Below are 11,427 nucleotides of genomic sequence, written 5' to 3' on the forward strand. Positions count from 1 at the left end.
GCTGCCTCTCTCTGCACGCGAGCAGCAGCAGCTTGAGCCGCACCCTGCCTGCACCGCGCCATGGCCGACCAGAGACCAAGAGCCCTACTCCTCTTGGACCTTGTCAGGTCCACCCCGCTCCGGCCACAACACCGGCAAGACCACTGCTACATCTGTACACCGCATTGTTGCTCGTGGCATGTCAAGACCGTCTTCGTGGATTTACGCCAAGTACCACTACCGCCAAGTACCTCTTCACAAGACCAAGTACCTCTCCGAATGAACGTGAACGACTGCCGTTGCAAGAACGGCACCGGAAAGTCCGAACACCCCAAGTACCACAACACCGATGACATGAACATCTACTGAATGTGTACGACTACACGGCGTTGCGCCAAGTACCCCGATGGCCGGAGCCCTCGGATCCGTCAAGCTCGTCTACATACCGAGAACAACTACCGCCTCCAAAGAACCGTGTAACGGAACCGTCAAGTGCGACTATGACCCGTGTACGACAATGCGGAATTCCTCGGACGCCAAGTTCAACGATGCATCAAGTTCCTCGCCGTGACCCCGAACATCTACGGAAACTCGTGCTATGTTAAACATGTACCACTACCATCGTCGAGATCGCGAGAACCTCTACCATTGACCTTAGAGCATGCGAGAACGCCTACTTCCGCTACGAACTTGATCCGTTCCGATAATGCACGCTCCGAAAGGTATAACCTCCAAGACGATGACCCGTGGAACGAATGCATGTTGTGTGATGTTCGAGATGCACCCATTGTCTGCACTGTGTCCGAGTTGTCACTTGCTCGGTCCTCCTCTTTTGCCGCTAACTCGTGGGACACCCGAAATCCGGGAGCGCCCCACCATCTTTTGCACGCATCCGCACACTTCTCCTTTGCATCGGTATCTCAATCGAGTTACCGGAACCGGAATGTTGCCGTGGCACCGTTACCGTTATCGTTACCATGGCACCCCTTTTGTTTCCGCCACGATGTCAAATGCTTCATAATAATGCTCTTGTCAACTTTTAATAATAGTTGCATAAACTTGTTCATGTCATCCGCATCGTGATAACAACAATTAAAATGTTTAAATTGTTGTTGCACCAAATTGCTAAATGCATATGGGGATTTACCGGAATTGTTGTTTCTTATTTCCGGACTCATTTAATCTTGCCTAGATAGGTAGTTCCACTTTGCTTCATCTGTTGACATGCTTAACAACATTTAATTTGGTTGGGTACATAAGCGGGAGTGAACTAAATAATTGATGTGGTGTTCCGTCAATATGCAACTCGTTGCATATTGAGCTCCACTTAACTTGTAGTGTTGCTTGTGCACTTTGCCATGTCATGCATATTTAAACCGGACATGCATCATGCCATGCTTATGTGGTGGTTGGTTACTATGTTGTTTGCTTCTTTTCGGTGTTGCTTCTTCGGGTTGGTTCCGGTAACGTCGCGTTTGTGAGGATCCGTTGGCTACGTCCGTTTGTCTTCTTCATGGACTCGTTCTTCTTCCTTGCGGGATCTCAGGCAAGATGACCATACCCTCGAAATCACTTCTATCTTTGCTTGCTAGTTGCTCGCTCTTTTGCTATGCCTATGCTGCGATACCTACCACTTGCTTATCATGCCTCCCATATTGTTGAACCAAGCCTCTAACCCACCTTGTCCTAGCAAACCGTTGTTTGGCTATGTTACCGCTTTGCTCAGCCCCTCTTATAGCGTTGTTAGTTGCAGGTGAAGATCGAAGTTTGTTCCTTGTTGGAACATGGAGATGTTGTTCCTTGTTGGAACCTGTTTACTTGTTGGGATATCACAATACATCTTATTTAATTAATGCATCTATATACTTAGTAAAGGGTGGAAGGCTCAGCCTTATGCCTAGTGTTTTGTTCCACTCTTGCCGCCCTAGTTTCCGTCATATCGGTGTTATGTTCCCGGATTTTTGCGTTCCTTACGCGGTTGGGTTATAATGGGAACCCCTTGACAGTTCGCCTTGAATAAAACTCCTCCAGCAAGGCCCAACATTGGTTTTACCATTCGCCACCTAGCGCTTTCTTTCCCTTGGGTTCTGCAGACTCAAGGGTCATATTTATTTTAACCCCCCGGGCCAGTGCTCCTCTGAGTGTTGGTCCAACTGAGCGATGTCCGAGGCTACCAGGGGCAACTCTGGGCTGGCTTACCCAACGTCTTGCTCATCCGGTGTGCCCTGAGAACGAGATATGTGCAGCTCCTATCGTGATTTGTCAGCACATCTGGGTGGCTTTGCTGGTCTTGTTTTACCATTGTCGAAATGTCTTGTAACTGGGATTCCGAGGGTCTTCCCACTAGAAGGAATATCCTTCATTGACCGTGAGAGCTTGTGATGGGCTAAGTTAGGACATCCCTGCAGGGATTTGATCTTTCGAAAGCCGTGCCTGCGGTTATGGGCAGATGGGAATTTGTTAATGTCCGGTTGTAGATAACTTGAACCTTAACTTAATTAAAATGAGTCAACTGCGTGTGTAATCGTGATGGTCTCTTTCCGGCGGAGTCCGGGAAGTGAACACGGTGTTGGAGTTATGCTTGACGTAGGTTGTTCTAGGATCACTTCTTGATCATAGATGTTCGACCATGCTTTGCCTTCTCTTCTCGCTCTCATTTGCGTATGTTAGCCACCATATATGCTAGTCGCTTGCTGCAGCTCCACCTCATACCTTTTACCTTACCCATAAGCTTAAATAGTCTTGATTGCGAGGGTGTGAGATTGCTGAGTCCCCGTGACTCACAGATACTTCCGAAACCAGCTTGCAGGTGCCGTTGAACCGTGCAGATGACGCAACCAAGGTCAAGGAGGAGCTCGATGAAGATCTTGCCCTTTGTGTTGTTTCGTTCTAGTTGATCAGTAGTGGAGCCCAGTTGGGGTCGATCGGGGATCTGTGTTGCATTTGGGGTAGTCTTCTTTTATTTTGGCTCCGTAGTCGGGCCCTGATTGTATTTGGATGATGTAATGCTTTATTCGTGTAGTTGTGTGAAGTGGCAATTGTAAGCCAACTACGTATCTTTTCCCTTATGTATTACATGGGTTGTGTGAAGATTACCTCACTTGTGACATTGCTTTCAATGCGGTTATGCCTCTAAGTCGTGCTTCGACACGTAGGCGCCACCTACCTCGCAGCGCCTCCTCGCGCCGCCGCACTCCCCCTCGCCGGCCGCCGCACTTCCTCGCCGCCGGCGACTGCGGCTGCAGCTCCGGCCGCCGCCCCCACCGCGCAACCGCCGCCCGACGCAACCACTGCGCCGCATCCGCCCCGTCTCCACCGGATCCGGCCGGCCACCACTCCGGCAAGCTCCACGCCGCCTCCCCCGACGAACTCCGGCAGTCAACTCCATCTCCGGCGAGCTCGAGGTGAACCTCGGGAAGCGTGCAAATCTCAGATCTAGAATATCTCGTTGACTTTTTGCCCCGAAACCCTAGCTATTTTGCGTGTTTCATCATGTTGTATCTCCGCATCCGTAGCTCCGTTTTGGGCATATAGCATATCAAAATGTTCGTCTCAGAGAGTACATCATTTCATCTCACTGCATCATTTTCATTGAGTTCATCTTGATGCCCGAAATGCAGTTGGAAGACTGCTATTTGAGATAATTGTCAGATCTGCTGCTCCAATTAGATATTTGTCATTTTTGCCATGATTATTGTGTGCCTGATATGCCCCTGAGCTCTACATATGTTTTGTTATATGCTTTTCCATCTTTCCAGAGGTGCAACCCATGTATTTTTGTGATGTGTGTGGTGACTAGCACAAGCTTGCAAAGTGGTGCATTCGTTAATGCTGATTTCAGGGACTTAGCAATTCCACCAAGTCCTTGATCTGTTGGCCATATGTTCATGTTGGTTTCCTAGTGATCCGTGCCTCTTTTGAGGATGATCAGTAAGGATGTTTTGTTAATCTTGTAGTGCTCTATCCATCCATGTATTTGTTTGCAATTATGGAGCACCCTAGATTGAGTCAATCGAGCTCTACTTTTGTCATTTCGTGAATCTGGGCAGATTGTCTACTTGTTAGCGATTTTGCCGATGATGTTGTAGTTGTTCCGTGCATGCTATGTTATTGTTCTTGCCATGTATAGCTTGAATTTTGTGTATTCTTGATGGATGTATGCTTAGTTTGTCATGACTTGCTCTGTAGTGGGTGCATCGAGCTCGCAAAACATGCCTACTTGATATCTGTTTCAGCATGCTCCAATTTTCACTAAGTCTGAGAACTGATTATGTTTTTGCCATGTTCACATGCTTGCAATTGTATTTTCTGATCTCTTTTGGATCAAGGTCACTAAGGGACTTTTGTTAAGCTCTTTGAGTAGCTCCATTCCATGCTTTACTTTGCCATGTTCAGGTCCTGTAGCATGTAGTTTTGTTGCTCCAAAGAGTGCTATCTGATCTGAAATTCCAGACAAGTGTTAATTTCACTAAGTCTGAGATCTGTTTGTCATATGCATTTTTGCCATGCTTGTATGAACCTGTTAATGAATGAATTGGCCGTAGCTCAGTGCTAGACTTTTGTTAAGCATCATGAATGCATCCATGCCATGTATTTTGTTGTCATGTTTGGGTGCTGTAGCATGTTCATCTTGTTGCATTTAGATGGCTACTTGCTGTAAATCGCATAACATGGTCATATTTGAATTGCTTGCCATTTTCAAACCGTAGCTCCAATTCCGGCATTCTTTATATCGTTTTCAAGCGATTTCATCTCATCTTTCCAGTGGCACACTTGGATTCCCAATTTGAGGCCAGGGTCATGCGTTCCTTGTCAAATCTTGCATATGCATCCCGCATCGCATCCCGCATAGCATACCATCTCTGCATCATATTGTTTGAGCTTTGCACGTGGTTGATTGTTCTGTTTGCTTGTTTGTCTTGTTTGGGTAGAGCCGGGAGACGAGTTCACTAATGGGGAGCCCGTTGAGTTTGCTTTTGAGGATCCAGTCAACTCTGACAACTTTGCAGGCAAGATGATCATACCATCGAAATCACTACTATCTTTGCTATGCTAGATTGCTCGCTCTTTTGCTATGCCAATGCTACGATGCCTACCACTTGCTTTCAAGCCTCCCAAATTGCCATGTCAAACCTCTAACCCACCATGTCCTAGCAAACCGTTGATTGGCTATGTTACCGCTTTGCTCAACCCCTCTTATAGCGTTGCTAGTTGCAGGTGAAGATTGGAGACCGTTCCTTGTTGGAACATTATTTACTTGTTGGGATATCATTATATTGCCATGTTATCTTAATGCATCTATATACTTGGTAAAGGGTGGAAGGCTCGGCCTCTCGTCTAGTGTTTTGTTCCACTCTTGCCGCCCTAGTTTCCGTCATATCGGTGTTATGTTCCTGGATTTTGCGTTCCTTACGCGGTTGGGTTATAATGGGAACCCCTTGATAGTCCGCCTTGATTAAAGCTTTTCCAGCAATGCCCAACCTTGGTTTTACCTTTTGCCACCTAGTCTTTTTTTCCCTTGGGTTTCCGGAGCCCGAGGGTCATCTTATTAAATCCCCCCGGGCCAGTGCTCCTCTGAGTGTTGGTCCAACCCGTCAGCCGCCGGTGGCTACCAGGGGCAACTCTGGGCTGGCCTACCGGAAGTTTAGACAATCTGAGTGTGCCCTGAGAACGAGATATGTGCAGCTCCTATCGGGATTTGTCGGCACATTCGGGCGGTGTTGCTGGACTTGTTTTAACCTGTCGAAGTGTCTTGAAGAACCGAGGTACCGAGTCTGATCGGAACGTCTCGGGAGGAGGTCTATTCCTTCGTTGACCGTGAGAGCTTGTCATGGGCTAAGTTGGGACTCCCTTGCAGGGATTTGAACTTTCGAAAGCCGTGCCCGTGGTTATGGGCAGATGGGATGTTAATGTCCAGTTGTAGATAACTTGAACCTTAATTAATTAAAATGAATCAACTGAGTGTGTTACCGTGATGGCCTCTTCTCGGCGGAGTCCGGGAAGTGGACACGGTGTTGGAGTAATGTTTGCGCAGGTTGTTCTCTAGCTTCTCGCTCGTGCTTTGCCTCCTCTTCTCGCTCTCTTTTGCGAATAAGTTAGCCACCATACTTGCTAGTCACTTGCTGCAGCCCACTCATATATTTACCTTGCCATACCCATAAGCTTAAATAGTCTTAATCGCGAGGGTGCGAGATTGCTGAGTCCCTGTGGCTCACAGTTTACTATTACACCAGATGCAGGGCCTGATGATTCCGCTCCAAGAGACGCGTATGAGCTCAAGTGGGAGTTCGATGAAGACTCTCAACGATACTATGTTTCCTTTCCCGATGATCAGTAGTGGTGCCCAGTTGGGGGTGATTGGGACCGTTGTCGCATGTTGGGTTCTCTTTTATTTTGGCGCCGTAGTTGGGCCATGAGTGTTTTGGATGATGTAATGTTATTTATGTACTTGATTGACGTGGCGAGTGTAAGCCAACTATGTTCTCCCCTTTTATCATTATATTACATGGGATGTTGTGAAGATTGCCTAACTTGTGACATATGCCTTCAATGCGATTATGTCTCTAAGTCGTGCCTCGACACGTGGGAGCTATAGTCGCATCGAGGGTGTTACATACTAATAGTAGGAGTAGGTTCCCCCCCCTTCCTAGTCCTAGTAGGAGAAGAAGGAAGGAGAGGAAGAAGAGAAGGAAAGGGGGTTGCCCCCCTAGCTCTAGTCCAATTTGGTTTGGGCTAGGGGGCGTGCTCCACAACTTGGCCTGCCTCCTCTCTTCCACCATTAGGCCCATGAGGCCCAATAACTTCCCCGGGGGGTTCCAATAACCCCCGGTACTCCAAAACTTATCTAAAACGACCCAAACCATTCCAGTGTCCGAATGTAGCCTTTCAATATATGAATATTTATGTCTCGACCATTTCGAGACTCCTTGTCATGTCCGTGATCTCATTCGGGAATCCCAACAACCTTCGGTGCATCAAATCACATAACTCATAATACATATCGTCATCGAACGTTAAGCGTGCGGACCCTACGGGTTCGAGAACTATGTAGACATGACCGAGACACATCTCCGGTTAATAACCAATAGCAGAACCTGGATGCTCATATTGGTTCCTACATATTCTACGAAAATCTTTATCGGTCAAACCGCACAACAACAAATGTTGTTCCCTTTATCATCGGTATGTTACTTCCCGAGATTCGATCGTTGGTATCATCATACCTAGTTCAATCTCGTCATCGGCAAGTCTCTTTACTCGTTCCGTAATGCATCATCCCGCAACTAACTCATTTTTCACATTGCTTGCAAGGCTTATAGTGATGTGCATTACCGAGAGGGCCCAGAGATACCTCTCCGACAATTGGAGTGACAAATCCTAATCTCGATCTATGCCAACTCAACAAACACCATCAGAGACACCTGTAGAGCATCTTTATAATCACCCGGTTACGTTGTGACGTTTGATAGCACACTAAGTGTTAGTCCGGTATTCGGGAGTTGCATAATCTCATAGTCATAGGAACATGTATAAGTCATGAAGAAAGCAATAGTAATAAACTAAACGATCATAGTGCTAAGCTAACAGATGGGTCTAGTCCATCACATCATTCTCTAATGATGTGATCCCATTCATCAAATGACAACACATGTCCATGGCTAGGAAACTTAACCATCTTTGATTAACGAGCTAGTCAAGTAGAGGCATAATAGGGACACTCTGTTTGTCTATGTATTCACACATGTACTAAGTTTCCGGTTAATACAATTCTAGCATGAATAATAAACATTTATCATGATATAAGGAAATATAAATAACAACTTTATTATTGCCTCTAGGGCATATTTCCTTCAGAGGCCACCCCATTGCTCCTAGCGTCATGATCCACTCTGGACACGGCAGCCACCACTCTTAGCCATCCTCTACTTCCCACCAACCATGTCACTAGCCGGTCTCAACTTCAACAGAGTCCAGGAATTCACACAGGAAGTCTCAAAGTAATGGGGTGTTCCTATCAATTTTGAGGAAGACAAAGATCTCCAAGAATTATTCCTTGTGGCTGAATTCACCAGATCCCGCATCCATTTGACTGAGGAATCGGTCGCCACCATACTTATATCTTGCTTTGGAGGCCGTGCATCCCATTTCAAAGTGAAGCCATTTCAAAATTGGTCGTTCAAGTTCTCTATTTCATCCAAGGAAGTAGGTTTCTCTATTATCAAAGGAGGTAATATTTCTATGCATGCCCTCAATGTTAATTTTCTTCTCCGGGGATCAGGTGCCCTAACTCCTACCGGGAACTTGATCAATATCTATAAGAAAAACAAGATGAATGGACTCATATATTTCATCTGAACCAACCTTACCAGGGCTAGCTACATTTTCTTATGAGTATATGATACGTCTCCGTCATATATATAATTTTTTATTGTTTCACGCCAATATTATACAAGTATTACATACTTTTGGCAACTTTCTATATGATTTATTGGACTAACCTATTGATCCAATGCCAAGTGCTAGTTCCTATTTTCTACATGTTTTTTGTATCGTAGAGTATCCATATCAAACGAAGTCCAAATGCAATAAAATTTTATGGAGAATTATTTTGGAATATATGTGATTTTAGGGAGTTGGAATCACCGCAAACGGAGGCCCACACAGGGCACAAGACACCAGGGCGCGCTAGAGGCCCCTGGCGCGCGGTGGTGGGTTATGCCCACCTCGTACGTCGGTTGGACCTCTACTTCGGGCGCAAGGAAGCTTATATCTAGAAAAAATCATGTTAAAATCTCAGCACAATCGGAGTTACGGATCTCCGGGAATATAAGAAATAGTTTTCGGCCAGATCTGGGGAACGCGAAACAAAAGAGAACAGAGAGGGAGATCCAATCTCGGAGGGGCTCCCGCCCCTCCGCGGCCATGGAGACCAAGAACCAGAGGGGGAACTCTCCTCCCATCTAGGGGGGAGGCCAAGGAAGAAGAAGAAGAAGGAGGGGGCTCTCTCCCCCTCGCTTCCGGTGGCGTCGGAGTGCCACCGGGGGCAACGATCGGGACGGCGATCTACATCAACAATCTTGCTACCGTCAACACCAACTCTCTCCACCTCTTTGCAACGGTGTAACACCTCTTATCCCCGCTATAATCTCTACTTAAACATGGTGCTCAACTCCATATATTATTTCCCAATGATCTATGGTTATCCTATGATGTTTGAGTATATCTGTTTTGTCCTGTGGGTTAATCGTGATCTTGGTTGGTATGATTGTATATTTTATTTATGTTGCTGTCCTACGGTGCCCTCCATCTCGCGCAAACGTGAGGGGCCCTCACTGTAGGGTGTTGCAATATGTTCATGGTTTGCTTATTGTCAGTGTTGCGAGAGTGACAGAAACTTAAACGCAGATAGGTGGGCTATGGCGTATGGGAGTAAAGAGGACTTGATACTTAATGCTATGGTTGGGTTTCACGACCTTAATGATCTTTAGCAGTTGCGGATGCTTGCTAGAGTTCCAATCATAAGTGCATATGATCCAAGTAGAGAAAGTATGTTAGCTCATGCCTCTCCCTCATATAAAATTGCAAGAATGATTACCTGTACTTGTTACCGATTGCCAAGGGACAAATGAATTTCTTGTTGACAAAAGGTTTCCACTTTTATTACCTTGCAATTTATCCATAGTTTTATTCTCACAAAGTACTCGTAGTTTTATCCTTGCAAAATAGTTTCATACTTGTTTCCGGTAAAGCGAACGTCAAGCGTGCGTAGAGTTGTATCGGTGGTCGATGGAACTTGAGGGAATATTTGTTCTACCTTTAGCTCCTCGTTGGGTTCGACACTCTTATTTATCGTAAAAGGCTACAAACAATCCCCTATAATTGTGGGTTATCAAGACCTTTTTCTGGCGCCGTTACCGGGGAGCAATAGCGTGGGGTGAATATTCTCGTGTGTGCTTGTTTGCTTTATCACTAAGTAGTTTTTATTTTCAGTTCTAAGTTGTTCTCTATCTTTAGTTATGGTTATGGAACACGAAACACCAAAAAAATTAGTTGTACTTTCTACTCATGGAGATGGGACACCTCCTAAAACCCTTGATGCTTGTTATGTGAAAAATATTATGCACTACTTGGATCAACGTGAATACTTTAGGGATTATCGCTTGACTCAAAAGGGAAAAATTATGGGATAAATTTGAAATGTTGCAATGGTATGCTTGGGATTTATGCCAGAGATATGATTATACTTGTTTCTCTAGGATGAATGCTCCACATCTTCCCTTTTCATGTGAATTTAATGATAATGAAACCTTGGCTTCTTATGCTAGAGGTGTATATGATTACTATGATGTGGAACGGATAGAAGAATTTGTTGCTTTTAAGGGTGCTGATGAAATTGAATCTTTGTTTGAAAAGTTTGAAGATTTTGATGATTCAGTTTATAGACCTGAAAATTTTTCTATCCTTAAATATTGCTATGATAATTATAAATACAATTCCGATATTGATGCATTTATTGAGAAAGTCTCCACTGTGCAAGAAGAGACTAATATTTTTCAGGAGTCTATGGAAGAAGGAATTGATGAAATTGTGAACTCATTGAATGAAAAAGATGATGAGGAGAGCGAAGAACAAGCGAAGGAAGAGCAGATTGATCACCCGTGTGTAACGCCCTCGATGCGGCTATATCTCCCACGTGTCGAAGCACGACTTAGAGGCATAACCGCATTGAAAGCAATGTCGCAAGTGAGGTAATCTTCACACAACCCATGTAATACATAAGGGAAAGAGTTACATAGTTGGATTACAATCGCCACTTCACACAATACATGAATAAAGCATTACATCAACCAGATACAATCAAGGTCTGACTACAGAACCAAAATGAAAGAAGACTACCCCAAATGCTACACGGATCCCCGATCGTCCCAACTGGGCTCCACTACTGATCAACTGGAATGAAACAACACCAAGGACAATATCTTCAGCGAGCTCCTCCTGAGCTTGGTTGCGTCACCTGCTCGGTAACATCGGCACCTGCAAACTGGTTTTGGAAGTAACTGTGAGTCACGGGGACTCAGCAATCTCACACCCTCGCGATCAAGACTATTTAAGCTTATGGGTAAGGTAAAGGTATGAGGTGGAGCTGCAGCAAGCGACTAGCATATATGGTGGCTAAATATACGCAAATGAGAGCGAGAAGAGAAAGCAAGGCACGGTCGATAAAACTATGATCAAGAAGTGATCCTAGAACAACCTACGTCAAGCATTACTCCAACACCGTGTTCACTTCCCGGACTCTGCCGGAAAGAGACCATCACGGTTACACACGCGGTTGGTGTATTTTAATTAAGGTCAACTTCAGGTTTTCTACAACCGGACATTAACAAATTCCCATCTGCCCATAACCGCAGGCACGGCTTTCGAAAGATCAAATCCCTGCAGGGATGT

This window comes from Triticum urartu, chromosome 2 (assembly GCF_003073215.2).
Source record: "Triticum urartu cultivar G1812 chromosome 2, Tu2.1, whole genome shotgun sequence".
Classification (NCBI taxonomy): Eukaryota; Viridiplantae; Streptophyta; class Magnoliopsida; order Poales; family Poaceae; genus Triticum; species Triticum urartu.